The sequence below is a fragment of the Corvus moneduloides genome, chromosome 9, assembly GCF_009650955.1.
Source record: "Corvus moneduloides isolate bCorMon1 chromosome 9, bCorMon1.pri, whole genome shotgun sequence".
Taxonomy (NCBI): domain Eukaryota; kingdom Metazoa; phylum Chordata; class Aves; order Passeriformes; family Corvidae; genus Corvus; species Corvus moneduloides.
Genome location: NC_045484.1, coordinates 19,334,377 through 19,361,417, shown reverse-complemented (window position 1 = coordinate 19,361,417; position 27,041 = coordinate 19,334,377). Strand labels below are relative to the sequence as shown.

Here is a 27,041-nt window from a genome sequence, read left to right as displayed (position 1 = left end):
TTGTATTGAACTCTACTGTACCCTGTGGAAATCACACCCTCACCAAAAACTGGTTTGAAAATATTTTACTTTTGGTTATTTCACATAAACACAAACAGGTAAAGTATTCAAACAAGGAATAGATTGTTTGGCCTAGATTTCTAATTTTATGACATAGATAATTTCAGCAAAAGAAAAAAATATTATTATAAAGACTGTGTACCAGATTCTCAGCTGGTAGAAATCAGCATAGCTCTTCCCAAGTTACAGGAATCAACTTTTAAAACAATTCTTTAAGTGGAAGAAGTTATACTACAAAAATTTTGTAATATTTACTTATTCATAGATATCGAAATTTTTAGGTTTAAAGTTTTGGGGTTTTTTTAATTTTTATTTTCCAATACAATTTCAAAATCTGAACTTTAAAAGATCTTTGCATCCCCTACAGCACAATGTTGTTTGTTACATATTGTGTTTAGTTATATATAAAGCTCATATTATATATACAAATTTGCAACAGATACTTTTTTTAAGCTACTGAGAGCAGTCCTGGAAACTGAAATAGTTTTTATTTATAAGGTTAGACCTATTTATTTCAAAGACAATATATGTACATCTCCAGAAGTACTGATGTCAAAAAGCATTGTAGATTCTATAACTTTTAACTTCTTCCTCAGAATCCTAAAAAAATAACAACTTCAGTGGTTGATTGAGAGACAGTGATGTCATGTGACATAGGCCTGCAAATGTTTGTTTTTGGTACTTCAGCTGGAAAAGTCTCCCCCAGATCCATAATAACATCCCATATATTGTGAACTTCCTTGTAATATATGATCAGATCCCTTGTCATGTACGGAAAGCAGAGTGTGCAGAGTTTTTCCTGGAATTTCCTAATAAATTGACACTTGTATTTTTTGGTATACTGAGTTACAAAACATCTAGAAAAGCTGCTATGGCTCACACGGTGATAAACTGTAGAAAGTGACTTTATGTTGCATGGCCAGGGATGTTGATCAGACTTTGTTATCATTGACATGATGTGGAGTGGTTCCGACTCTGTTAACACCTCTCTGGAACAAAATGGTCCAAGACAACTCTGTACTTACCCAGGGTTTCCAAAAATATTTAGGACAGCAGTAATCTGAGACCTTATTAAAAAGTGAGCTGTGATAGTTGATTACATGCAAACAGGTGAACAGCTATGAAAAATACATGTAGAACAAAAAGCAGTGTAGAATATTTCCTTTAATGCAAAAAAGCAAAATTGGATATCTAATGACAATCTTCAGAATATGCAGAATTAAGTTTTACTGCTTTATGCCTATCTCTCTTTCCTAAATGTTTGACTATAATCCGAACAAATTCAATCCTTCTAATGCATTTCTATGTTTTTCACCACAGACACTAAGGCAGCATTAGGAACTTATCTCTGTTTGCCCTTTACCTTGATGATGACATGTTTTCAAACCAGACAATATTCTGTGTCAGAAATATCAAGATTTCCCATAACCTGAATTTAGTAATCCCCATGTACGTTTAGCTTCCTGACTCTTTTTACTGTCTGCATTTCAATAAGGAGTCCCTACTATCTGCTCATCACTTCTAATTACTTTTATTTTAGCCCGTGTTCCTGGTTTCTGGGCCAAGAACTTTAAAGAACTATGATGTACTCTGACGAAGCATTTAATCAGGGCTGAGTAATCCAACAAAAAGCTTTTCAGGGCAGGGTGGAATATGGGAGGAACCTTATTGTCTGCCCAATTATTATGTTTCCTGTTCTCAGCCCTGAAAGAGTTCCTGCAGGGACCAGAAGACCTGCCCATTGCTTGATGGGAAGAGTTCCCAAGTAAGTAGAAGCCTTGTGAAAAGGGAGTGGTGACAGAAGACAACATAAAATCAGTGAAGTAGGGAAGATACAGTGAAGTAGGGAAGCACACACACTTTTCAACTCCTAAAGCTTTTATCATTGGAGTGCAAAACTCTCTAGAAATATTTGTGGCTATGGGTGAGGGGCAGGGGAAACCTAGCCATTAATTCCTAGGAGGTGTTATCAGATGCATCAGGGTTTGGCTGTAAATTTGACTACATTGCTGTGGTGCACAGAGAAATGAGTGAGGAAATATCTGATTAAAGTGTACATTGCTGCTGAGGCAACTGAATGTTGCCATAGCAATTGAGAAGAAATGTGCAAAGAAGTGAGATAATTAAATCTAACCCCTTTAGTAGTTTTGATAGTCAATGCACTGCCAATAGGAAAAGTTATCTACAGTGTTGAAGATAAAACATGGTCCTTGTGAAAGTTCTCCTTGCTGGTACTTTGCTGCTCTCTTTCTAAATACTTTGCTTCAGGTATCTAATTTGGATGTTCTCTTTAATAACCAAATACAGTTTTGACCTTGGTCAAAAGCCTAGGACTTTTGCTGACTTATTGTATCATGGGAAGTGTGTACATAAAATATCCGGAAAGTTTTATTCGCCCTTCCTCCGTGTGCAGTGCTGTCACCAGGCTGTCACCTCAAAGCTTACAGTTCAATAATATCTAGAACGTGCTGCCCTCTTCAGGAGCCCGTGATCAGAAATGGGCAGTTTTGTTTAATGCTCCAGAAAGTGGAGTGAGTAAACAGGAACTACAGGGCTGATCTTTTTTTTCTTTCTGACACTTGTAATGCTAGTGCCAGAGGCACTAAAAACAGTTATAACCTAAACAGAAAAATCTGATTTTTCAAAAAGGAAATCGAAGACTTGTTAGCATTTCTTTAAATTGGAGAGGTGGGTGGTCATACACACACCCAGCCAGTTATTTATTTCAGCCAGTGAAAACAAACACCAGGAAAAACCTTGACTCACTTCTTCTAAACTAATAATTCTGTATCCTATATAGCAGCAAATAACCTGTTAAAATTATTTGTGTCCAAAAAGAGTTCATACATTAGCCATCACACTAAACTTACTTTACTTTCAGCTGCTGTGCTCATCTGAAACCATGTAAGTACTTAAGCCATGATTTAGTAGAACATTAAAACATATACTTAACTCTAAGCACAAACATTGCTGCAATGCCTTTAGGAGGACACTCGTGTGAAAGTACTGAACAGGTCATGTATCAGCCTGGTGGATTGCATACCTGGCTGATAGGTGGGGACAGGCCCACAATTTTCAGTTCTTATCTTACAACACTCTAACTCACGTTCTAGAATCTTAATAATTAAGCAGGCAAGAACTAGAGACAAAATCTCCTGTGAATATAATCCTTTTGAAGTCAATGAGAGCTTTTGTTCATTTATGAAGTAGTGACACTTTATTGGTTTACAAATAGCTTTGGAAAAAAAAAAAAAACAACACAGCTTTGTGGCAAGGGGACTCCAAAGCTGCATGGAGGAAAGGGAGCTAGTACTTTGCTGAAATGAATGGATTTTTTTAGTAAGAGTCCCAAACAGGCAGTTGATAAATGTGTGCCTCACTCAAACAGCATGTTTGCAAACTCAGAGCGCTGAGGAGCAGAGATCTATGGGAAGCACACAGAAGCCAGTGCTTTGTGGGAACTTGGCTCCACTGGAACAGATGTTCAAAGGATTCATTTTGAGCTTACGTGAAATATTGTTTCTTTGGCTGAGAGGGACCCTGTTTTCCTGTATTTTATAAATGGAGCAAAAGAAATATCCTGTACTAGATTTGAGATGAGGCACTGAGAAGGAGGTGTAGCCCATGAAGAATGGAGTAAAAGCGGCTTTAAGGTGCCTCTGTAGATGCTGAGATTCAAGGCTGCTACAGGCCAATGAATCTTCACATGAAATAGAGCAGCCCTCAGGGATTGTTCTAATTTACACGAGCTTTAGCCAGGCTCCCTATTTCTTGTGCTGTGCACAGCCTAGATTAAGTCTGAATTTCTGCAGCACTGCACACCCTGGAAACTCCCTTTTTGCCCAAGGTAAACTCCTTGAACAGAAATAACTTCTTTACTGTACTGTGGAATTCTTCTCTATCTGGAGTCTCCCTTACCTTTAAATACATATAGTTCATCCAGTGGTACATGTGTTCATGGTGAAAACCTGGAATTGATCTATCATTTATTTGAGTTTTTACTTTTCCTCTTTGAAGTTAATAGTCCTACTCAGACCTCAACATTTTTTTTTCTAAGTGGCCTGTGACTGGATCTCTTGGTTCTAGTAACATTTTTTTCAACATAATATTTAATTGAATTCCTTAATTCTCTCCCTCACATGTTTACATAAAGATTTCATTTTCTCAAACAGTGAAAAAAGTTAAGAATAGTAAGTGGGGTTTAAGTGTTCTTCCTTCTTTGGCACAAAACTGTTTTACCTCAGAAAACTACTATACATGAGGCAGATTCTGTGTCTAACTCTGGCCATTTCAGCAGGAGTAAAGTTGTATTCTATGTGAGAAATGATCACAGAATTTAGCCTATTATCCTGAAAACCTTTTATTCTCAAAGTGCACCATTGGTACATATAGCACATGAAATCACAGAGAGGCTCTGTGTGGGTACGGAGTGAATCACTCCCTCTCCGTTCAGCCTGTAGTACAGGGAATGGTAGCAGTGATTCATTTCTTTCTAAAGAAAACAGAATAGCCATGATGTCAGGTATAAAACAGACTGAAAGGGATCATAGAAAAGAAGGAAGTGAAGAGAGTTAACTAGTATCCATTCTTTCATTTTCACACCACAGATAAAGCATGCTGATGAGGTGTGGGGTGTACTCAGTACTTCCTCAGGACCCCAGTCTGACCAATGCAGAACTCATGAGCAATAATATTCTGAAGCAAAATGTAAAGGCTGATTAATTGTTTTAATAGTAATGGAATTTGCTCAATACTAATACAAATTTCTCAATGAGTTAGGAAGGAAGGCTTTAACATGTAATTGATAATTGTCTCCTCTGATCATAACCCTTTATGCTCCTGTTTTCTCCCACTCCATAGCAGAGTGACAGCAAGCCCATGGATTTCTTTTCAAAAATACAGTCACAAGTTGGATGCCAAGATCCTGTGTCTGTATTTTGTGAAAACTATGCAGATAAATTCCAGCTGGCATGCAGTTGTAAATGCCAGTTCTAAATCGTGCAGATATGCATGATAGCCTGGGTTTTTTTCTAGTCCAGTACCTGCTAAGTACATGTAATACATGTTTGGAAGTGCATTAAACTATTGATCTGTGATTTGAACATGTATTTTCATTTTTTGTTTTGATGCTGATGCACTGTTTGGCTGTTAGAATCCCTGCAGGTAAGAATACAATAACTAATAACACTTTCTTTGCTTTCTAGGGTCTTTATGGCAGAATGATGAATTCCTACTTTTCTGGTAAGCAAAAAGCTTTTTCTGTTTCTGATAACAAAGAACAGAAGGTAAATTCTTGTAAGAAAGTATTGCTAAATTGCTTGAGAAAAAACTGTACAATTTCATAATTATATGGCTTATACAGCTGAAAATATTTGAATATTCAAATCTTGTAAGCTACCTAGAAAAGATTTGCAGAACATTATGCTAATTATTCAAAAGAAAATATGGGAGGATTTAACATCCTTGTTAGAAATGCTGATGACCACAGAATGCTCAACTATTTATTTTCATTAACAACTATTTGTAATGTATAAATTCCCTTAAACATAAATAGCTCTCTTCTACAGGTTGAAAAAGGGTGGCTTTCATAGTGTCTTTTACTATTTGAACTGTATAAAATTGATTTTTATTTACGTTTCACTGGAGCTTTGCTGTATGTGTGAATTTAAAAATATGTAGTTTACAAACATAGACATCACTTCTGCATGCTATCATGTTGTTTTAAAAAGATGGTTTCATCTTTCGTTTTTTTTTTATGGCTGAAAAAGGCAGTATTTATTTTGCCCCTTGATCATAACATCTTTACAATCAAATAAAAGGAAAAATTCATCATCCTGTATGTGTAAAGGTCATCCTAAAATAACACTTCTGAGCAAACTACTGAATCGTATGAGTACATTGTTAAGGAGAAATGTTTTCCAACAGGTCTTGGGCATTCACTTTACAAAAAATATCCTTTCCCACTACATAAAAATGTAGTCTGAAATCAACATAGAACTATCATGAAGAGAAACTACTGTGGAAGCTAAAGTGGAAAGAAATATTACTTGAAAAATATCTCATTGGGGCACAATTTCTGACTTAAAATGTGCTTCTTAGTGTTACACTTCAGAGATCTTCCATCTAATGCCAAAAAGAACTTCAGTCTCCGTAAAAAAAAAGGAGATTATTCACAAAATTTAATGCATCAGAGCTTAAACCAATGATATATTTAAAATATGTGGGACTGATTTTTTGTTATATCTGATAGAAGCAGTATCAAAGTTGCCAGTGTTCAAGAAAACCAACACCAAAACACAAGTTTTGTGATGACCTTTAAGAATTATTTCTGATCAACATGGAGAGTTGGTTGTTCTTTGAAACTTTTTTCTAGGAAAGTAAAACCTGCAGGTGAAGCTGTTTGGATGCACGTGGTTTTGACCTGTAGCTTTACCCCTCTGATAACAGCAATGAGTTCTGCTTTGGCAAGGTCTGTAATGCACTTTTACCTGCCTGCTAAGGGGGAAAGAATGGGGTATTTCAGAATTATCATGCTTGCAGATCCTTCAGGGGCATAGCTGTGATTAAAGAAAGGGAAAAGTCATGTTGAACTAGGGGTGGAGGGGAAGTAAAAAAGAAAAATAAAAGAACAGTCCAAACAGGCATGAGAACTACATTTAACCTCTTTCATCCACAAACATAAAAATGTTCAAGAAGAACTCAAGAGGCATTTTTAATCTAAAAGATTAACTATGTGACAGTTAAGTATGTTTGGGATTAAACCATCAAAGGGCCTGCCTCTTTTGTGTATATTTGCCTATTAGCAGTGGGCCCTTGGCACAAGGATTGTATGAAGGTTGCAGCCACAGACAGACACTTGCACTGCATACACCCTTCTCTGCAATGTTCATTAGACAAAAATATTGTCAAAGGTAAGTGTTTACCAGCAGCTCTAGTCTACTTAAAACCATTTTGGCCTGAGGCTGATTTTGTGAAGAAGGCTTGGGGGAAGGGAAGAAGAGAGACAGAACGTTTCATTTTTTCATGAAAACGAGTGTATTCAGCCAGCATCCTGATCTGAGGTAATTTATAACTCTAAATTTGCATGTTAAGTGAAATTATAATTATTTTTATTTTGAGGACAAATATATGATTTACACTATAAGTGAAGTTGATAGGACAAAAGCTTGGACTTTAAGGGTTACTACAACAAAGACAGTAATGGATTATTTTGGGTAGAATTAATTTTTATGCGTATAACTGTGTACACCTCAATGAATTTTCTCTGACTTGCCCGGGAGTACAGGGTTACTCTGTTGATTATGGATTTCCTTTATGTAAATATTAATTCAAATATAAATGTATTTTCAAGTCGGGTACCTTTTGTTTAAAGAATGGGAAACTGAGCTTTGTCACATTACTTCCTTTCAACATGGCAAGGCTTTCTTTTAATCTTAAAACCAAGATAAATATCAGAGAATAAAATAAATTGTTAAATAGATAATTAATATCTCTTTAAGAAAATACACTTACCTTCTCATTTCTAACTCTATCTCTGCTTAATGTATAAAGATTAAATGCACATTACCATGAGTAGTCATAACATCTAGATTTTAATCTAAAAATGGATTTTTTTCTATATATGTTAATAAATTATCCTTTACCTCAAATTATTCCTAAATATGTGCCATTTAGTGGTAGCATTTCATCAAATATATAAACATTTTGTCATAAATTTTGAATTCCACAAGTTTTAATATAGGGAAAATCATGTCAGATAAACTGAGAACATAAAAGACCTACTAACACACACAGAAGACAGCTGCAGCTAAAAACTGAAAAAGACAAAAAATAGTTCTCAATTTCTTCTCAATTAAAACTCTGCAATTATTCTTTGAGATTATAGATCTCTATTGGGATTATGGTTACACAGAACTTTTTGGTTCATTTCACAGGAATAATATTCATCTTAATTAGCAAAAACAATTGATGGGCCTTCTCACTTTTTTACAAGAGGGAGTTCACTTGGTGTACTGATTATGAGTATTAGATTATCCTGATAAATGAAAAGTTCTTGTCTTTCTGAACAGCAGCTGAATATATTAGCTGTCTTCAGCCTTGTAGCTTCTTTGTTAGACATCACCTTGTTGAGACAGAATGACTTACTTGGTAAGTGGTTGACCTGATTTTTTGTCTGGCACCCTAACATTGCTGGGCATCATGCCAAGATGGATTCTGTAGCTATTTATGACTACATTCAAGGTTCAACTATGCAAATCACAACTATTAGCCAAAAAAGCAGAGCAGATTTGTTTTTTAAATATTTCCATAGCTCACAAGGTCAAAGCATTTGTTTTCACAATTTTAAAATATAGTTTTGTAAGTAATGATCAGTAATGTTTAAAGAGATTGTCACCTTTAATATTTCATTTAGACTGATTTAGACAATACATAAACATTTTTCCTTATGTGCTACAAAATTCTTGTATGGAGCACAGGAAGAAGAGACACGAGCTGAAATGAAAAAAATATGTCTCATTTTATCTGTCTGTGACCCTCTTAGCCACACCATACAGAATTACAGTAAAATAAAAGGAAGATGAACTGTGACAAAACATCTTTGAAGTTTTCAGCCTTCCTCCAAGGCCACCCTGATGCAGCTGCCTGTGGGGAATGGCACAGAAGGGCAAGGACCAAGGGCCTGTCCTGGCCACAGTGCGGGCACACCCACATTGCTCGCATCTCCTTGCTGGGCTTGAAGTCAGGCCTGAATCCCACACAAGTCCCTAGGCAGGATGTGTTCACAATTATTTTTGCCTGACATTTGCCAGACCTAAATTCATCCAGCATCTCTCTGGTGGATTGTACCTGCAGGCAGGTACAGGGCACAGTGGCCCCGTAGATCTGTCCTTGCATCAGGCACTGAAACGGTGGTGGTGGTTTGCTGGACTTCAGCTTGGGGATTTCTGTGGGGTTTGGTGTCCTCCCCCCATTCCCATGACATTCAACCCCCACCAAGACTGAAAAGTAAAACTTGTGTAATTTCAAAAGGAGGCAATGCTACAGAAGTTGTTTGGGACAGGTTTGCCATTTGCTCTGTGTGCTCTCCAGTGTCCATCCTGATTTGAATCCTTTGGTAGTCATTGCTATCATCCTGCAGAATAGCTGTTGTTTTGTCTCAGTTCTACAAAGTAATAATGAAAACATATTTGCAAAACTAGCAATGGTATATGTTATGTAGTAAGAACTGTGTCTACAGAAAATTGAAATGTGATTTAAACACATATAAAAATGATTACTCGTAAGCAGAAATTGAAAAGAGGTTATGTGCACAACTTGTTACAAGATGGATTTTAAAAAGACATTTATCTCTACCATATCCTTATTTCCTGACAAACCTAACAAAAGTATTAATAAACCTTACATGTGTCAACAAACTTACCTACTAAAAATACTCAATTACAAAATAATAATTCCATTCATCCAACACCTAAAGATTCTTCAACAATATAATACAAACAGGCAATAGATAATAAACAATATAGAATATAGAGGCATGGGCATAATGATAATATAGACTATATATAGTAGTCAATATAGTAAATTGAGACATTTCCTCGTAGAGAAAAGGGAAGCAGATTTAAAACCAAGCAGGGTCTGTTTTCTAATAGAGGTTTGGGCATACTTTGGATTAGGTCCTCAGACAGAATCTGAGGTGGGAGCTCACGTGCCTTCATCAGACAAGTATCCTTCACATAACACCAAGCGTGGATAAAGACTGCTTAATTTATTGATTGCAACATAAAATAACTAACAAGGCTGAACCTCTGGTTCAGAGTGTTTCTTTGACTAAAATAAAGGGTTAACATAAAAAACGTAAAACAGTTAATTGTTTTAACATTTTGCCTTATCAGTCAACAGTTTTCTTTATAGTTGTAAAACAAAAAGCATTTCAAAAATATTCTATTGAAGAAGAATCTGAGTGTGAGTTAACAGTGCCTGAGCATAGTTTTCATTTGTGCAATGCTTTTTATTCTTCACCTGAGTTTGGTGGGTTGTGGTAAAATAATGTGTTTCAGCAGAAGGGAAAGAATTATGGGAGAAATGTGAATGAGTGCAGAATAAGGCCAATTATGAAAAAGTAATTGGTCAAAGTCTGATTTCTTTGTTTTAGTTACCATCTACTCAGAGCAGGGCTCATTGATCTTAGTGGGGTTACTTCCCTTACAAACTGCAGGACTGAGGGTAGGGCTTTCCTGAATCATCTGTAACAGTACAACCCCATACTTCTAACAAGGTGTGAAAGAGGCTTCCAACAAAGTAGGGAAGATATTTTAAAGTGGGACAAAAAAATATAGGTTGAATTGGGAATATGGAGATTTTCTATTGAATTCATAGGATTTGTACAAAGAAGTAGAATTTGATCCTTATTAATACAATACAAAGCCTTGGTATTTATTCATTGTTAAACTTCTGTGCTTTAGCCAATTTTTTTTTCAAGAGTCCCTTCTCCAAAGAGAGTCACAGAGCCCTGTGTTACGGTAAACATTAGCAACTCTGTCCACAGTCAAATCTAAAAAATACTTAAGAAACTAAATCCGAGACATTAGCAATAAAAATACTTAGCATGTATTTGTTTCCTGGGAGCCTACATGGAAATTGAATTCCACTGAGCTGCACTTACACAGAACAGAATTCAATTAAAAAAAAAAACCCGCCTGAATTCCATGCTGTGAAAAGCCCTTGCAAATTTATTTTAGGGAGTTTGGGTGTGGAGCCTGGACATAGTTTTATTTTATTTTTTAATGGAATCAGTCTTAATGTCTAAGGTTATTCTTTACTTGCCTCTGCTGAACAGTTTTCACATATAAGCCAACGGAGGACAACTCGTTATTAAAGAAGTCAGCAGGTGTCCTGTGCTCTGAAACACATTAAATAAAGAACTCAATGGCATCATGTTGACTGTAAGCTCCACAAAGAAATTAAATAATGAAGACAGCAGCTCTTCAATGAAGACCAGTTCTGCAGAAGTAAAAACGTCTTGTCACAAGGTGGAAAGTTTTCCTACATGTTTTTACTGAAATCTCTGTTCTGGCATTTTCTGAAAACAGGCAGTCTATAGATTTTAGACACTTAAACTTTCTGACTGGAATCTTATGCAATAGAGAGTGACAAGAGGAATAATATTCAGGAACCAAATAGTCCAATGCTGCTCTTCTCTTCACACTTTCACTGTTCAACAAAAGAGCCATTGCAAAATGGCCTTGTTATCCATCTCAAGTTTGTTGGAGTGTCTTATCCATGTCAATATTAATATGAAACACCCCTTCAAAATAAAAAAAAAAAAAGAATAGGAAAGAGTCCATTGTATTTTTAGTTAATATTTTTTCAGAGTATGAAGCCTTCCAGCCATTTAAAATACCAGAAACATTTAAAACACAGTCCCCTTTTCGATTTAAATGTATTTTTGGATATTAACTTTAAACTACATTGGGAAGGTTCAGAATTAATATAAATACAGTTTTGAACTTCCCACTTATTCTGAGTTGTTAAGTAATTGCACCAGACAAATGTTTTTAGAGTGGGCTTAATATAAGGAATCACAAAATTTATTGGGTGTTAATTTATTGAAAATTTTGTCGTGCAATAATTGTGTGAAGAAAATTGACAATTAAGAAACATAACTAAGTTTCTTTTTGAAGAAAAATTAAACTTGATTTAATTCTCTTTGGAAAAATAAAAGTTGACTTCAACAGAAGTAAGTCTGGGCAACTCAGAGTTGATTGGAAAATAAATTATCCTAAGTGCATCCAGACTCACCGAGCATCTTTAAGAAACAGAGTGTTCATAATGAACCGAAGTCTTCTGACAGCTTAATATGACTTTAAAATAACTAATATGAAAAAATATTGCAAAACCTTTGTTGACCAGGTGTTTTCCCTTTTTATCAATACAATATATTCCTATAATGGCCATCCCATGCTCTGTCATTAAATTGTGAGTTTTCCTTTCAGGTGCTTTGCCTCAGACATATGGAATTCTCATCTGCAGTTTTTACCTCCAGCCTCCCAAGTTAATCACACAGGGCTTCTTGAAGAACAATTTGCTGCAAACACAATTCCACAATCCGGCCCTCAGTGAGTTAGTATGAATTTATCAGGACAATTAAAAACTTCTCCAAAACTCCCCACTAATTTTAGTACAAGGTGACACATTTGCCTTTATTTTTGATTTCTAAGTTAATATTTTTGTTGGGAATAAGTATTTGTAGGACTGGGGATATGGTCTTGGTTCAGCAGAAGTTTGCTGACCTAGACATGTGTGTTTGCAGAAGAGGGGCCTCAGTTTATGTTAAGTTACGGGTGAAAAGTATGAAGTTCTGATGTCCTGATGCCATTCATTCCTACCAATAATTTATTCCATATCCATACTAATTTTTTCAAGAAGGAAACAAACAATTTTAAATATTAATTCTTCCCTAGACACAACCTAAAGTTGAATTAATTACAGTGTTTGCCAATCTCTTGTTGTCAGCCTGATGCCTTGTGTATGGGTAATTGTGTGTTTAACAGAAAAATTTCCCAGAAAGTTCAGAGGAAACCACAAAATTTGTCCAGTTATATGCACGTCAGCCTCAATGTATGTTGAAAAATCTTTCTCCTACCATTTTTTCATTCCAGTTGCCATTGCCAGATCCCCCAGAAAAAAAATCCATAGCAATCCTCATCCTTTCTTAAAATGAGCTATGTGCATACGAGTCTGCCCGGGTCAGTAACTCTACCAGTGCTCCATTACAGCAAGCCCCGGCCCAGAACAAGAATCCCTGTAGGGGCCATATGCTAGAGCTATCAGGGGGCACTGCTGGAACCGAAACCTGAGCTTGGAGCAACACCAGGCTGAGCCCTGGGCTTGCAGCTCCGTCTGTACGAGTGTCTAACACTGCAATCCCACGTCAAACAACGGGTAGCAGTGTGGGAGCTTACCCTTGCAGATCTCTTGAGTGAAGCACAGATGGCAATCTCTAAGTGAGCTGGAAGAGTGAGTGACCAAATAAATTGAATTCATTCAATCACTTTTAAGGCATGTCATCCTTGCGTAGCAGTTTGATCCCATGCTTGAGTAAATGTATGATTAAATTTTTATTAAAAGGTAATGCTCCTGTTTTAATGATGGTTAATTATATATAATTAAAATGAAAGGATTAATAATATTAAACATTTCATCAGAGGTAAAGATAAATATAAATACATATATTGTACTATGATTTAAAATGAGTATATAATATTGAGCCTATATTATCTTCAATGCATTATGTAAAATAGCAAATGAATAATATAATACATGAAATATTATTATATTCCAGGTAATATGTAAAATAAAGGTCTGGTTCATTACTTCTATGTTCATAAAATCCATTTGATTTTTGGGGTGCAATATGCAAAGAATAATTTAAGTAGTTTTAAAAATTCTTATAAAAAGTCCCTATTAAATAGATGCATACACTTCCTTGCTATGACACCTTTCCCTGTGAAAAGTTAATTACAATGCTAAATGACCTATATTTTTGACCACGGAGTCACAGATTACAATTTGGAATTACCTAATTTTTAACTAATGTTGAATCCCTAAATCTTTATAGCCTAGCTTCTGATTTTCAGAATCTTTGAAACAGACTTTAAATATTCGTACACAGGGTATTCTTCCTGCATTACTTATATCTGACAGATCTAATCTCATTTTGCCTCTTTTTAAAAAACTTCAGTGTTTAGTGTCAAAACAACACAATTTGATCTCTACCCATAGACACACCTTGTTTTAAACAATAATATTCATTCCAGTTGTGATTTCTGCCATTAGAGACAGTGAATCTGTATCTCCAGATGTAAAATGCTATGAATACACAGAAACTCTGTCCTGTAAAATGCTGTGCATTAACGTAGTATAATAAGCTGAGAAATGTGTTAGCTTTTTAAATAATTCTTTAAACTGTGTAGTTTTAAATCACAGAGATGTTTTGGATTCTGCAAGCTATAAGGAACTAGTATTTTTCTAACAAGATCTTAAGGCCCTCAGAAGAATTTTAAGGATTTTTATGAACCTCAGTATGCATTTTTTAGCTAGAATTTGGCATTGTTTCAGTGTAACTCCAGTAAGACTCAATCAGTTTATTTTATAATTAAAAGCAAGGAAATAGTAACAAAAATACATAATATATGGTACTCGTGTTTATAATAGAAACATCCATAAAGAAAGAAACATGTTCTAACTCTTCTCATTACCCCAAAGGGAATTGCATCTTTAATCACACAAAGCACAACGGCTTTCTAATTTTGTTTAAAGTGTTTCAGTACTTACAAAAACCAGATCAGGTTATTGTAAATCTAGAGCAAATTAGAATCATTGGCCTCTGCTCAGCTGTATTCAAGAATACTATGTAAATCATAAATTTAATGGTATACTGGGACACACATCTGTTTCTATTTTGTAGAAGTTAATAATCTAACTTCAGAGTATTTAAACATTACTTTCATTAACTGGAAAATTGTGAAAAATAGAGACTGCTGTAAGTCATGTGTTGCAGCATTATGCTCAGAGAAATATAAAAACTGCAAGTCTGTACAGTAAAGCCTAAGAGACGTGCCATTGTCTGTTTTGTGACCTTGTAGCTCCTCTGTTTACCAGGGAAAACTTACACAAACAGAGCTGCACTGCTAAGTAGAATCTGCACCTGCACATAGTAGATTCCAGCTTATATTTTTAGTAGCAAATGCCTTTCACAACAACGAATAGATGGTGCCTGAACTCCCTAAACTTATATAGATAATGACCTAATGGCTTTTCCTATAGTTAGCATTCTAAATCCAAGTAAATAATCTGCGGATCAATACACGTATTGCAACTGATTTTAAAGATATTTTTGTCACTAGAACTGATAAAAATGCTGTGCTACATAAATCAATTCCCAGTACATACTTATTTTTATAAAAGTTACTTTTTGGTCTAGTGTGTACTCTGTCATATAAGTTGCTTCATAATATAAAGTTCTTATTGAAAAGTTTATTAATTTATTAACACAGTATCTTACGTTGTTATCACAAATGAGGCATCATGCACAATTTATGTAATTTGAAAAGAAACAATTGTGTGTGATTTTTTGGAGAAACACATCAGTATTTTCAACATTTTTTTGTTGTAAAGACAGTAGATTTTATGTATAAAAATTATGTCACAAATGTAATTTCTAACAGAATTTTTTCTCTTAAAATAATCTCTTTATTAAAAGACACCCAATCTGTGGGAAGTCAGATGTCACTTATGTGCTGTTTTGCTTGTGCTAAAATTACCTGCAGTAGTAGATACTTTGCATTAAAGCTTAGGGTACATAAAGCTGAATGGGATTTATGTAAATAACTGTATGAATATGTATCCCACCTCTTAGCAGTGCTAATTTCAATGAACTGTATTTGAGAGGGAATTATATTAATATATACAACTGATAGGAAATTTGCACATTAATTTTACTGTCAACAAAAATTCTGATGAAAGCAAATTAAACTGACATAGCCATATAGAGGAGCCACAGAAAGAGAAAACCAAAAGGCGCAACTGGGTACCTACATGGAGCAGTGCAAATTTGTGGTTTATTCTTCAGTAATATTTAGTGCTTGCATATGCAGAAAATTCTCCCATTCCTGTGTAAATGCATATGGGGCTATTTTGCTTTCTTTGCTACTTTGCTTTCCAAGCATGTCATAAAAGTTTGAGTGTCTTGTTTTAATGATATATTAAATGTAGTACTATCATTTACCAGATATAATACAAAAAGATCATATTTTGGTGCTGAGTAGTCAACAAACAGCAGTCAGTGTTCACAGTAAGGTGAAGAATAGCATCTTAATTAATTATTGAATACATTTTATTATTTATAATTACCAGTAGTACTAAGCAGCCAATCTACATTCCTCAAAACAGGAGCATGGTACTAATGTCATTCTTTGACTGCAGTGTTTTTAGAAAGGCGTAGCCATACCTTCAATCAGATTCAAATCTATTTGTCAAAAACATTGAGGTCTGTCAAAAGTAAATGATCATTTAATTAAAGAAAAAAAGAGGTGGAATATCTTTGATCCCTATACTTAGTGATATTAATTCCCCAAGCTGCAGGTGTTTGTAATATATAACAAATCATTACCGAAACAGAGGCTTTTATAGGCAGTTTCGGTGAAGGAAAATGACTGTTCTTTACAGCTGCCAGAGTTACACCTGGCAATGTAGAACAAGCACAACAAAATGTGAACTAGAAGATGTAAGCCTGGAAACAAATCTGGGCCTCCCTCTCCATGCTCTGCTCATGTCAGCTGAGATGGATTGCAAAGCAGTGCTGCTGTGCAAAGTTGATGGGGAGGGGAGAGAGACCGAATTTGCTGCTGTGTCTAGGCTCTCTGACCAGTGATCCATGATGCATCTCTGGTATCTGCTCCAGAGGGAGCCAATCACATAACTTTCACCATTTCAATGGCAATCAGTAATAGGAAAAAATATAATCTTATAAAAAAATATAAGGTACCAAGTCCTTGTGTTAAACCACATAACAAAATCAAACCAAGTACAACCAATCAGCTGAGGTTAAAGCACTTCCAGACTGGCATGAGGAACTAATGGGTAGAGCCAGATAACTGTATATAAAGCACAAGTAACATTGCCATGATTAAAGCTACCAACTGAAAATTCTAAATTAAAAATTAAACATTTTCTCTGACAGAATAACACATATTGAGACATGGAAAACAGGAAAAGTGAACTGAAATATGCAAGTTTGGAAGCAAATATGGCTCTCATGCCCCATCTTTTGGTAAGGGAAACTTGAAAGTTGCAATCATGAGGTGAGGCTGTCCCAGTGGGAGGTTCTTTTCTGTTCATGATTGATTGTGAGCACCCTGTCCTTTCCTGTTCATAACCTATTACCATATCTCTCAACTTGATTATTATGACTATGGACCAGATTTTCATGTAGGCAATGTATAGAATTTCTGCAACTTGACTCCTAAAGAGAAACATGGAAAGAATTTAAGCTGTTAAGTTTAAAGACTACTCTGGTTAAATGCTGTCCACTTGGGGAAGATGTCTCTGTTCAACAGGCACTTCCATATTTTTTTATATCAAATTTTCCTGCCACTGTAATACTCCTCATGCCAAATATTGCTTCAGTCAAGATAAACCAGAATAAGGAGCTCTGCATCTATATTATTGCTAAGGCTCTGTGTAAAACAAAGATGAGCAGTTAAAGGTGACAGTCAAACTCTTAAGAGCATCTGACACCCATGAATGCAGTTAGTCTCCCACTAAACCCAGCAGCAATCATCACTTTCTTTTAAAGGTGTAGCTTTATTCTACAACTAGCAGAGAGTTAGAGACTTGTCCAGTGTGTGAAACAGGCTCAGTTCTCTCCTCTGCTTGAAGGGTTTCAAATGCACATTTCTCACCAAGTAAACAATTTTCTAACCCACAACCTGAATGGAGACGGAAATAGTCTCCACTTCTCCTGTTGAAGTCTTCCACCAGGCAGAAGATGATTCATGAGTCACTGGGCTAGAAAGTGAGAACACCAGAGAGAATGTGACTCTGTAGCTTAATGATTTCAGCAATCAATTGAAATTGGAAGACCTGAGTTCTGACCTGTGGTCCAAGAATTTGATGTATTTTATCCCATAACTTCTCAAGAACGTAAATGTAACCTGACCCCAGTGTAGGCATCTAAATCTTTAAGGGTTTGTAAAGCTGTGCACATCTCAAATCTTGGCCTGTGCCATCAAGAATATGGATTTTAACAGTGCAGATTAAGTAAGGTGTTTGGATAAGAAGAGTAAAGCCTTCATGGATTCGTACTTGCAAATATAATGGTTTACCTTGGAATTCTTTATCTTTTTTGCATTACCTTTCATTTTGTGATACAGAAGCAATGGAAGAGTGGTCAGAAACCTAGGTAATATGCTACTTAAAAGCACTATGTAATAAATATAAGTTCTAGATTGGAGTCCAGATGCAATTGGAATTTAATAAAGCAAATTATTGCCATTCTTTTATATCAAGAAGTAGGGTTGCAAGAGGGTAAGAAGAGATGGTGAGAATACTCAGAGATCACCACACATGCCAGTCTGAGACATAGGGTACTTCTCTCACTGCAAATTACAGAGACTGAGCAAAGTCATGGCAAATTGTATAATATAGTTCCATAAAGGGGAGGAGGAGAAGGAGCTCCCTGCCTGTCAGGGAAAATTGCATTTATTTTAAATAGAAAAATCTATTTAATTTCTTAGTATTCTCTTGGGCTTCTCTCCTTAAAAAAAACTAAAACAAAACATTGTTTTGCTGCCCAAATGCAGAATGTGTGCCTATATAGATACAGCAGTTGGAGGAAAGGGAACTTAGAATGTGCAAACCTATTTGGAGAATTGGGATCTCATGACATACCTCTTTCCCCAAAAGCTCAGTACTGCAGTTCCTTTCCTGGGATGATCATTTAAGCTTCTGTGCTGAGCTTTTCATACGAAAACAGGGAATTGAACTCATTTCTTTTTAAATGTGTCCTAATATGTGCCTCCTAACAGCTCAGTCTTGAAAACTCTTCGGCCTTTGTAAATGACGGCAGCATTAAACTGTAAACTTTTCTCCACCAACATACATCCAAAATACCTGAATTCCAAAGGAATGTATTTCTTCAGTAACACTGAGCTCCACTGCTCCCCCAAGTTTACTTCAGAGAGTGGAGAGGTAGCTGAAAAAAACTGCAGTAAAACTGCATCTAAATTTACTGGCAAAAATCATATTGATCTCTTCTAATTTTTTAATGTGATACAAAATTCTGCTTCAGAATATGAGTTAATGTGGTGTACACATGCTTTTGTTTCATAGCTGCATTTTCTCTGAACAAGGTTGTTTCTAATATTACTTAATTAAACGAAATTAAATTAATTTCTAAGAAACAAGAAAAAACAGCTTTGTTGAATAAAATGATCTTCATTTTCTTGAAGCTATTTAAATTAAAAACATGCGTCTCTACAGTTGGAAAAAAACCATCCATGGTTAAAATGTTTGAAGCCCATCAATCTCTTTAACCACACAGCTAATGTGTTCCTTCTGTTTTCTTTGAATGAAATCACCATGAGTGGTTAGATGTTGATTTAACATAAAGCAAGTGGAAATGGGTGTTTCCTTAGTCATGTGTAGAATTTATTTTTAAAAACAATTAGCAAGTGTTATAAGTAAGTCAATGATTTTGTCATTTCTTAAATAATGATATAGATTATGAGTCATTAAAATTGATTACTGAAGTAAACTATGCAAAATGCAAATTCATATTACATTTATTTGTTAGGAACAGCTGCAGAATTCTCTTATTTTATTGATGGGTTTCATTTTTTTCCCCAAGTGACACTAAAATCAATTACTTAGCTTAAAAGACCGGTAATTGTCAAGATATATTTCCAAACTTTTAAGGCAATACACTGAATATTTCCTATTATGGCTTGTATCATTCACAGTTTATTTATATAAATTTGCCTGCAAAATTAATTGGGGATTTTCCTAAATAAAACAAGCGAAATTTTCTCTTTTCTGTTTTATGTTGAAATGGTAGTTATTTAATGGTTTGTTACTTTTCCATGGAAAAAAAATGAAGTCTTTACATCACAGCAATTAAACTGTGTCTGTATATTAGTACACCAATTTTAGCTGATGTTACTGCATACATATATTTACTACCTCTTCTGTCAGTCTTTGCCAACATTACATCTAATTACAGGTTCATTGATACGTTATTCACAGGAGTACAGACAGATAAGAGGAAATGTCAGTCGCTAGTATTTAAAGTTCAGTCATAAAACTCCAGTAATAAAAAAATAGGCTGCATAAAATCTGTGTAAACCATTACTCATGGGAGAACTGACACTTAGGGCAATACAAAGTATTATTTATCGAGGTATTTAAACATTTTAAATTAACCTTTTTAAGAATAGGCAGATGTAAGACGCAATTCTATGACCAAAAAAAAAAAAAAAAAAAAAAAGCTAGAGCAGCCTATAAGATCATATTACAGACATCATAATTTGGCCAATTTTTGCCACAAGTTAAATCATCTTTCTCAGATGTATCTCCTTCAAGTACACAGTTGACAGTTAAATCTTTTCCAGTTGTTACTGTCCTACACATAGTCCCTGGAAATGCTAATTTATACACAATTGTGATTATTTTAAAAATTACTAGGGATTTGCTTTTAGTTTTTCAAGGACATCATCCAGCAGATTTATGAAAGTAACTGGACAGCTATACACACAGAATATACACCTTAACATGAAATAATACAAATTTAACATTAGTTAAAGAGTGGGGATAAAATTTTGCAAATTATTTTGATAAGATTGCAACATTTCTTGTTGTGTTTTCAAGCTAGATATTTTGCACTGTTGCAGCAAAGCAAGATTTTAAGGAAAATCTACTTGTCTGTACTTCTCTGTGGAGTCTGTATGGAATAAGATTCATATTTATAAGGATATGTCAAAAAGCAAATAGTAGGAAGTCATAATAGTGGAAAGGAACTTGATTTGTTATAATTCCTTCTTACATATTAATATTCAAATCTGGCAATAATTGTGGCTGAGTAAAAACTAAAGGATCGGATTTAAGCATGCCTTGGGTACATGTGTGTACAATTTTTCTTTTAAAGAAACATATGCTGATTCATGGGAAGTAAAATTAATCATTTAAATAATAGTATTATACTTGCCAAAAAAATATACACCTCTGCCAGGTATTCTTATATCTTAATGCAATTTTAATGAGAATTAATGGAAACATGTGTTTTCGAAACAAATGCTAAAAGGTCTCTGCATTTTTACCAATTGTTTAAAACTCAGTTTTACAGCTTGCCATTGTAAAAGAGTTGTAAAACTCCATCTCTGCATGTAGAGAGAAATATGATTCCAGAAGTTTTTGATGAAAAGAGGGAAAATGAACTTCAGTCCTACATTTGAATCCACATAGGTGAATTCACTTTGACTTCTGCAAATATTAGCACAAAGCCTAGTTCTGCAGTTCTTTTCAATCTTTTTGTGGGCAGAAAAAAATTTAGAGAACCCAACAGACTTTTTTTTTGTTACAAACAGAAGAACCTCTCTCTCTCATGTCCTCTCAAAGGAAAACCATCAACCCCAGATAATTCTTGTATTATCAACAGTTTTCTGGCTAAATCCTGTTCTCATCAACTTAGCAAAAGTCTGTTAGCTCAGGGCTATCACTGCTTATCTGCAATTACATTTATTAAAAAAAAAAAGAAAAAAGTAGGACTTGTTAATGATACAATTTAAAACTCTGGTAAAATCATAGCAAGTCAATATGTATATCTTTATATTTCTATGACCCTCTTTTTAAGCATGTTTCTGTAACAGATGCATCCAATCCTTTCAATGAAAATCAGCTTCTAATAAAATACATTAAAATGCCTGTATAATTTAATTCCATTAGAAATGCATAAGGGGTTATTTAGGATTTATACAGGTGTTTATAAGGATGCTTTCAGTGAGAAAGGGCAATTGGCTATATTAGGAATACACAAAGAACTTAATAGAGAATCTGCTCTTTTGCTGTATGTTGCTCTCACAGTAACCCATACTTTTAACTATATACAGAAGGTACAAAACTATTGCATAGACAGATGATCTGTCCTTCCATTCTGTTTGGCTTTGAGACATTTTGCAGATTTAACCCAGTTGAAACAGGCCTCAGGAAGGTGTACTGCTTACTATGGCAGAACTATTCCTTTGGTCCTAAAAGCTTGAGATTGTTCTTGCACTCCCCAGTCCCCTGGACAGACACCGTGAACTGAGGAAGGCCAGCATGGCTGTGGCATACCCATATTTCAGTGACTTTTAAATATTCATCCCCAAGATTGTTGCTAGCATTGTTGAAAGTTTAATGTGGTTTTGAAGAGCCCTGGACCAGCTCTATGGTTCTCATTACTCCATATTACAAGCTCTTCAAGATCCAGTCTCCTTTTAACGTGTCATGTTTCTCTTAATACATGCTACAATTTCTAAACACAAATTGCACAGGTATGCAGAGACATCAAAATGATTAAGTAAAAAAATAAATCATTACCATTAACAAAGGTAATGATCCTGATTCTCTGCTGTGGTGCGGGGTGTTGTACACTGGATTGTCAATGTGCTTTGGACCTAAAACAGTTGATCAACCCCCAAGTGGTCCTGCCTAGTAGATACGATTCTGAGGGTAAATGCAGTTGAGAGGATTTCATTTCAGTGCTGCAGCGAGGGAGGGGATTGCTAAAACCCCCAAACAAAGGGAGGGGGCAGTTATCAGGTCAAGTCTGAGCTGCTTTGACCGCGGCTGTCGCTCCCTCTGGTCACCGCAACCCCGCGCGGGCGCGGAGCGTGGGACGCGCACACGGCCCCGCTCCCCGCTGGCATCGGCCCCGCCGCGCTCCCCGCTGGCGTTGGCCCTCGCTAATGCCCAGCTGCTTCTCCCTGACCTTGAAAGCTGGGAATTGCTCATGTTGCACATCCTGAAAGGTCAGAGCGGATCCTCAGCGTTCTGTATCCATACAGAGGAGAAACCCAAACCCTACTGACAATCCCAGACCTGGTTTCCAAGAGCAGATTTTTGGGAGAATGCAACAACGCTACTAGACTGCGTTTTGTATCCGAGCACAGCAGTGAGTCAACTGAGTATCCTTTTAAATCGCTTCCAAGTGCTGTTTACCGTGCCCTGACATGTTTTCCCTAATGCATCGCTGTGCCTCGGCGCGCCGGCCCTGCCGGGCAGAAGCCGGGCCATGTCAATGCGAGGCAGCGAAGGAAAGGACCAGCGGAGCCGTGAAGGCTCTGAGGTGCCGGGACCCCCCGTCCTCCCGCCGTGCCTGCTCTCTCTCGCTACCCGCCCAGACGGTGAACGATTTTTGGGTGATGCCGGGAAAGGGGAGGCGGGGGACAGGCGCTGCGGTGCGGAGAGCCGGGACGGCGCGGCGAGCCCAGCCGGCCGGGCAGCTCCGCTCGGGCCCCCGCACCAGGCGGGCTGCGCGGCATCGCTGCGCGGTCGGGTACGGGCACGAAGGTGCGGCGGGGACGCCTCCGGCCGGCCGGCCTGCGCGCCTGCAGCCGCCGGGAGGCGAAGGGAGGGGTGGCGGCAGGCCCCAGGCCCCAGGCCCGGCCAGCGCCGGGGCCCCAGGCGCCGGGCAGGGGCGCCCAGCGGCTCCGCGGCGGCGGGCGAGCGGCTCCGCGGCGGTGCGCACCCCTCGGCAGCCGCGGCGGCGGCGCGGGCAGCGCCAGCGCGCAGCCGGTCTGCGCGGCCTCTGGTGCCGAGCGGCCGCTATTTAGCCTTCAGCCCCCCCCACCAAATGAATGAAGGGCGGGGGGGACTGAAAACGACAGGAAGGGAGAGATTTTTGTCCTTCGCCGATGCCGCTCTACGTGATAATATGTTTATATGATTAGCTGAGCCCAGGGGTGGGAGCGCAAGGAGAAGGGGTGGAGATTGGAGGGGGAGGAGGCTGGAGGTGACTCCAGTTCAGAGCCGGCGGAGAGTCCGTGTCAGGACTTGGCGCTCCCCAGCCGCAGACGGAGCGGTGCACGAGCACGGAGAGGCTGCCATACATTCATTGGGATTTTTTTTTTTTTTTTTTTTTTTTTTTTTTTTTTTTTTTTTTTTTTTGGTGTGTGTATGTATTGCGTTTTTCCCATTACCGCGCGCGTTACTCGCTCAGCGCCCGGCGCCCGATCTCCAGTCGCTGGCGGGGCAGCAGCACAGGGAGGAAGAGGAGAAAATCCGAGGAGGGGCCGGCCCCGCACTCCGCCAGAGGCCAGAATGTCATCCCGGGAGATGTGAATCCGGTCGGTGCGAGAGACACGGAGGAGGGGGTCCATTGTAACATTCGAGTTGTTCCCCGCTACCCCAGCTGCTGGCATCGCCTCCTGATCGCTTCACAGAAGGGACTCCCGAGGCTGGGCGCACACGCTGCGCTGCGCCCGTCCTCCTCCCCATTTCGGCTTTTTTTTTTTTTTTTTTTTTTTAATTGAATTTATTTCTTGTGTGCGTGCGTGCGGGAGCCTGGCTGCATCGCGCGTTTCCTGCGGAGCGGAGTGTGGGGAACTGCAGGAAAATGTTGACTTAGACCCAGAAGACCCTCCCGGCCGGCTGCGTGGAGAAGAAGACGCCCCTGCTCTGCGCTGCCCCAGCCCTCCGAGCCGCAGCGCCGGCTGCCGCCCGCACCCGCCGCATCCCACCGCCCGCCCGCCCGCTCCCGCGCCGCCGCCGGGGCCCCGGGACTAACTCCGCCGCGATCTCCCGCAACCCTGCGTTCGGCGGGCTGACCCGGACCGCGGGTCCCGCCGGGGACACAGACCCCGGCCCGCCTTCGGCTCCCAGACATAGGTAAGCGGAGCCCCGCGTTGCAGCCTCGCCGCGCGTTCCTGCCGGCGCCTGCTCCCTGACTTCTGGATGTTCCCTTGCCGAGCCGCCGGCAGGGATGCACTTACTTTAGGGTCTGCCTCGCCTGCCGCTGCCGCTGCCGCGGGGCCGCCGCCGGCGGGGCACTGTGCCCCTCGGTGAGCCCGCGGCTCTGGGCGCGGGCAGCGCGGAGGCTCCGCCGCTCCGCACGGCCGCGCTCCGCCCGCGCGGAACAGCCGCGCTCCGCCGCCGCCCCCCCGCGCCCTGCGGAGGGACCTGCGGCAGCCGCGGCGGGTCCCGCCGCCCCCGCCCGCCGCCGCTGGCCGCCCCGCCGTGGGGGCTGCGCCCGGGGTCCGCCCGCCCAGCAGGCCCGGCGCTCCGCGGCGCGCCCCGCGCAGCGCGCAAAGTTGCATCCGTTCGCTAAATAATTACCTGTTGCGGGTTTATTTGTGTAACTCTGCCGAGCGCCCGGCTCCCAGCCCGTGCGAGGTGGGGGGTGGCTGTGGGAAGAGGAATAAATTACCCTTTGTCGGCTGTGGGGTGAGAACAACTTTTTTTTTCCCCCCTTTTTTTTTTTCTTTTTATTTCTATTTATTTTCACATGTAGAAATCTGGGGCCATCTGGAGACAGAAAACAGTGTGTCATGAGGCACCGTTGCTGTGTCTGGCTCTAAAAATAACATCTTGTTGTTAGTCTGCGCCGGCCCTGCTGGGATTTGAGCGCGGTTTGTCAGAAAGTAAAGAGCTCTGCTGGTGCTCAGGTGTGTTTTCTTTGCCCAGAAATGCCCCTGTGCGCGACGGAAGGAATCCTGCGGAACAAATGTTCTGCTGTTTGGCTTCCTCAGAAGCCCCGGCTCCCTCCTTTTGTTGCTTGCCACGAAAAGAGGTGCCATTTCGCATCATTCTGCAGAAATTGTTTGAATTAATGCAAGTGTGAATTCTTACCGTTTGAAGGAAGGTATTAGCATATCAAAGGTTTCTTAGCTCCGGCTCAATTGAGAAAACTTCAGCTTGTCTTCCATTTGCTTCCAAGAAGAGGCCCAAAGGGCAGAGGGAATTGTAAAGGGGCAAAATGGGGAGGTGGATTTGGGTTATGTTTCTGAACTTTTGCTGTTTCGCAATTATGCGAGTGAAAAACAAGGTCCCTCCGCTGCAGAGCCCTTGCGAGCGCTCGGACAATTACACTCTCTTGATTAATGGTTTGTTCCGAGGAAAAAAAGTGACCTTTTATGACAGGCACGGTGGCGTGGTTTCTGATGCCTGCTCTCAGGGAGGGGGATATAGAAAGCCCTTTCTACCGCGCTCATGCTCTGGGTATGGCCTACACGTTTCTGCGTGGAGGGCTGAATGGGGAAGACCTTCTAATTACTTCAGAAAACAAATGAAATCTTGTAATAAAAGACCTCTCGGTTCCAGGCCTTTGAAACAAATATGCTTCCCTCCTTAACGGGTGGGTAGGCTGGAATAATAGATATTTTTATGGAGAGTTTTAAAAGAAGTTTTGATCACCACCAGCCATATGCTCCCATTTCCTTTTCATTCCAGGAAAAGTGAAAATGAGTAATTCTTGTAATCTCATTTAATCAGTGATACTGTGTTTACTAAGATAACCTAATTTGTGGTTAGTATTACCCTATCATAAATAATTTGAAACCAGCTATGGCAGGAGTGCTGTTTTGGTGGCTGTGTAGAACATTTATCGCATTGCAAGTTGTTTTATGAGATTACATATTCATAGTTTTTTATTCTTTTGTTACTGTTTTCTTGAGTTTGAAAGGGGATGTGGCCTGGCCTACCCTTTTATTACCTTTGCAAATCAATATTCATAATCCAGCAACCCAAAAGCCAAGCAAAATCCAGTTATCCATCAATAAGTTGGGACCTTTTCCAGGGACCAGATGTTTCTTGGGAACTGTATTCTGGTTTATATCTCTGGCAAAAAAGAACTTCCTATGCTTTCCTTGCGTATTGCTTCTTTCCACACCTTTTACTTGAATGATACAGATACTAAAACACATCTTTTGTGTTTTTAAGAAGTTGGTTAAAGTCCTTGATATGCAGCATTTGGTCTGTTGTTTGGGGGGTTTTGTTTGTTTGTTTGTTTTATAATTTTTTTTTTCTTCTGGTTTACCATTTGGGGAGTGTTGCTTTACTGCCATGAAAGTGATGTGCCTTTAGAGTAGGATATTCAATTTCAGGCTTCAGTTTCCTTTCATGTAATGAAGGAACTGAGTATATATGGTATGTCTTGGTGAAAAACACCGCAGTTGATCAAGTAATTTATATAGATTTCTGTTATTCCTAGATGGACATGGCTATTTGGGCATTTTGTAAATAGATGTGTTTAGTGGTCCTAAAATTACATAATTACTTTCAGGTAATTTCCAGCAGTATATTTACCTAATGTCTTTAGCTGTCTAAAGTAGTACCTTTTGGTGGTGTAAAAGGAACATATTGATGTAATTGCCATTATCACACTTAAGTTGCTGTTAACTAGTCTGCTTTGAATGCAGAGTGCTATAAAGAAAGTGCATTATTCTTTCAGC

General features: G+C 38.6%; 1 protein-coding gene across 24 annotated transcripts in view; it reads left to right on the top strand.

The window, feature by feature from the left end:
• Positions 1 to 27,041, top strand: part of ADGRL2 (adhesion G protein-coupled receptor L2) — a 314,082-nt gene that overhangs the window by 131,845 nt on the left and 155,196 nt on the right. For 3 of the 24 annotated variants that reach the window (XM_032117279.1, XM_032117285.1, XM_032117271.1), the window contains exon 1: positions 23,505 to 24,480. The gene's annotated coding sequence lies outside the window, so the exon portion shown is untranslated. Of the gene's footprint in view, positions 1 to 5,264; positions 5,302 to 22,593; positions 22,766 to 22,879; positions 22,998 to 23,495; positions 24,481 to 27,041 lie in introns of those variants that run through there. The other 21 variants (XM_032117291.1, XM_032117290.1, XM_032117278.1 and 18 more) reach the window with 15 other exon arrangements.